This window comes from Schistocerca americana, unplaced genomic scaffold (assembly GCF_021461395.2).
Source record: "Schistocerca americana isolate TAMUIC-IGC-003095 unplaced genomic scaffold, iqSchAmer2.1 HiC_scaffold_1253, whole genome shotgun sequence".
NCBI classification, from domain to species: Eukaryota; Metazoa; Arthropoda; class Insecta; order Orthoptera; family Acrididae; genus Schistocerca; species Schistocerca americana.
In genome coordinates this window covers 22,060-25,000 of record NW_025725323.1, presented here as the reverse complement: position 1 = coordinate 25,000, position 2,941 = coordinate 22,060, and the positions used below count along the sequence as shown (strand labels likewise).

Sequence of the window (2,941 nt, the reverse complement as noted above, 5' to 3'; positions counted from 1 at the left end):
CTTAATGCGGCTTGTACTGAGACATGCATGGCTTAATCTTTGAGACAAGCATATGACTACTGGCAGGATCAACCAGGGAGCTGCGTCAACTAGAGCTGAGCAGCCGGCCGCCCGGGAGTGTGTCCCGGGGGCCCGCGCGAACACGCAAGCGTCCGCTCAATTATTCTGCAAACAGGAGGAGGCTGAGCTCCCCTGCACAATACACCTCGAAACCCTCTCAGGTCCCGGCGGCGCGCAGCGCCGTCCTAAGTACTTGGTCGGGTTCGAGAGAGGCGCAATCGCCCGGAGTTTGGCGAGTAGACGCTTTAGGTGCGACCACCCGTGCTCCCAACTGAGCTTGCCGCTGCCGACAGAGGCCCGGGAGCGTGCTGTCGTGGCATTGCCGGCGGGAGACAACACGCGCCACCTACGGTGGCCGGCAGCTCCAACGCCAGCGCCACAGAAGGACAAAAGCCCCACTTGGGTGCCGAAGCGAACTCTCCCAGCACAGCGCACGCGCCAACACGTCCGCACAGCTGCGATACAAACCACCTGCGAGAACCGCAGAGGCGACCGAGCAGCAGACGGCGTCGCGGCGCCGAGCGCCGGGCGGCGGCGCATCCTCAGCGCACACAGTCCTCAATCGGACCAGCACACTGCAGATGTCCACCGCGCTTCGCACCGGGCCCGCGAGGACCTACTTTGGCCGCACGGCGCCGCGTGCAGGGTGCGCCCGCGCGCAGCTGCGCCGCCTGCCGCCTCCGTCGGCCGGCGCGCCTGCCACTGGCCGCCCCCACCAGCCGGCTGTAGCGCGTGCGCCCACGCACCGCGCGGCCAGCACGCCGGGAGGCCCCCCCTCACCGGCCGGGGACGGTCCCACCCAGCCACCGCCGCGTATCGCTTCACACCCACATGCCATTCACGTTCGTGGGCATGGTGGGTATCGCTGAAACAACCGGTTGGTAGCTCAACCGATCGTCGCCATCACTGATTCACCTCTAGCGAGAACAACCGCACCACAACCGTTTACCAGTTGTTCATTTGCGTAACGTCACCAGCAAACGTAGACGTCCATCGCCATTTGCAAATTCAACGATTGTTGCATGCCTGTGTCAGGTGTCACGACACACTATGTCTGCCCACATACACGCAACAACATGTGCACGCTTCGCGAACACGTGGAAGGTGGCCCCCGTACGTATGCGATGTCCATTGCGCGAACGACTGTCAACCGGCCTCTGTCGCATGTCGCAGATGTGGAACGCAGTGCACCATGCTATCACGGTGTGTGAGAAGAGACGACTACGTCTGACAACACGCGCCACTACATCAACAGACGGCTCATGCTGATCGCCATCCACGGCATACCATACTGCAATCCAGCTCTTATAGGGAGACGACACGTAGCTGAGTGCACAATATTTGGACCGTATGGTTCGCCGTTGTTGGCGCAGTCGTGGTACGGTCACACATGTACCACGATGTATCATTCAGTACATGAGGACCAATGTGCAGTACAGTGTGTGATTTGGACGTACAACATCAGCGGACAGTTGACACACGCCGTACCACAACGTAGGCTGTGCTTCGCCATGCAAATGCCAATGAACAACTGCGAAGGGCATTGAGCATGTACGTCCTGCTGCCATCCGCATTACAGTGTATAGCTGCAAGGTGTTTAACATGAAGCGATACTCTGGGGACCAGGCAGTGCGAGTAGCAAACTATATTGCGGGGGTTGCAGTTAGGCAACACCACACTAATTTAACGCGTCGTATGACAATTACAGAGCAGGTTAAGGCCCAACGTGTGTTGGGTTAAGGCCCAACGTGTGTTGGGTTAAGGCCCAACGTGTGTTGGGTTAAGGCCCAACGTGTGTTGGGTTAAGGCCCAACGTGTGTTGGGTTAAGGCCCAACGTGTGTTGGGTTAAGGCCCAACGTGTGTTGGGTTAAGGCCCAACGTGTGTTGGGTTAAGGCCCAACGTGTGTTGGGTTAAGGCCCAACGTGTGTTGGGTTAAGGCCCAACGTGTGTTGGGTTAAGGCCCAACGTGTGTTGGGTTAAGGCCCAACGTGTGTTGGGTTAAGGCCCAACGTGTGTTGGGTTAAGGCCCAACGTGTGTTGGGTTAAGGCCCAACGTGTGTTGGGTTAAGGCCCAACGTGTGTTGGGTTAAGGCCCAACGTGTGTTGGGTTAAGGCCCAACGTGTGTTGGGTTAAGGCCCAACGTGTGTTGGGTTAAGGCCCAACGTGTGTTGGGTTAAGGCGCAACGTGTGTTGGGTTAAGGCGCAACGTGGGTTACGTTAAGGCGCAACGTGGGTTACGTTAAGGCGCAACGTGGGTTACGTTAAGGCGCAACGTGGGTTACGTTAAGGCGCAACGTGGGTTACGTTAAGGCGCAACGTGGGTTACGTTAAGGCGCAACGTGGGTTACGTTAAGGCGCAACGTGGGTTACGTTAAGGCCCAATATAGGTTAGGTTAAGGCCCAATATAGGTTAGGTTAAGGCCCAATATAGGTTAGGTTAAGGCCCAATATAGGTTAGGTTAAGGCCCAATATAGGTTAGGTTAAGGTACAATATAGGTTAGGTTAAGGTACAATATAGGTTAGGTTAAGGTACAATATAGGTTAGGTTAAGGTACAATATGGGTTAGGTTAAGGTACAATATGGGTTAGGTTAAGGCGCAATATGGGTTAGGTTAAGGCGCAATATGGGTTAGGTTAAGGCGCAATATGGGTTAGGTTAAGGCGCAATATGGGTTAGGTTAAGGCGCAATATGGGTTAGGTTAAGGCGCAATATGGGTTAGGTTAAGGCGCAATATGGGTTAGGTTAAGGCGCAATATGGGTTAGGTTAAGGCGCAATATGGGTTAGGTTAAGGTACAATATAGGTTAGGTTAAGGTACAATATAGGTTAGGTTAAGGTACAATATAGGTTAGGTTAAGGTACAATATGGGTTAGGT

At 55.3% G+C, this 2,941-nt stretch overlaps 1 non-coding gene across 1 annotated transcript in view; it reads right to left on the bottom strand.

Annotated features, from left to right (window-relative positions):
• Positions 1-79, bottom strand: part of LOC124563871 — a 1,910-nt gene extending 1,831 nt beyond the window's left edge. The window contains exon 1 of the ribosomal RNA XR_006970397.1: positions 1-79. This exon is cut by the window's left edge and continues 1,831 nt beyond it. This is a non-coding gene — a ribosomal RNA (small subunit ribosomal RNA).
• Between the last annotated feature and the right edge of the window lie 2,862 nt (positions 80-2,941).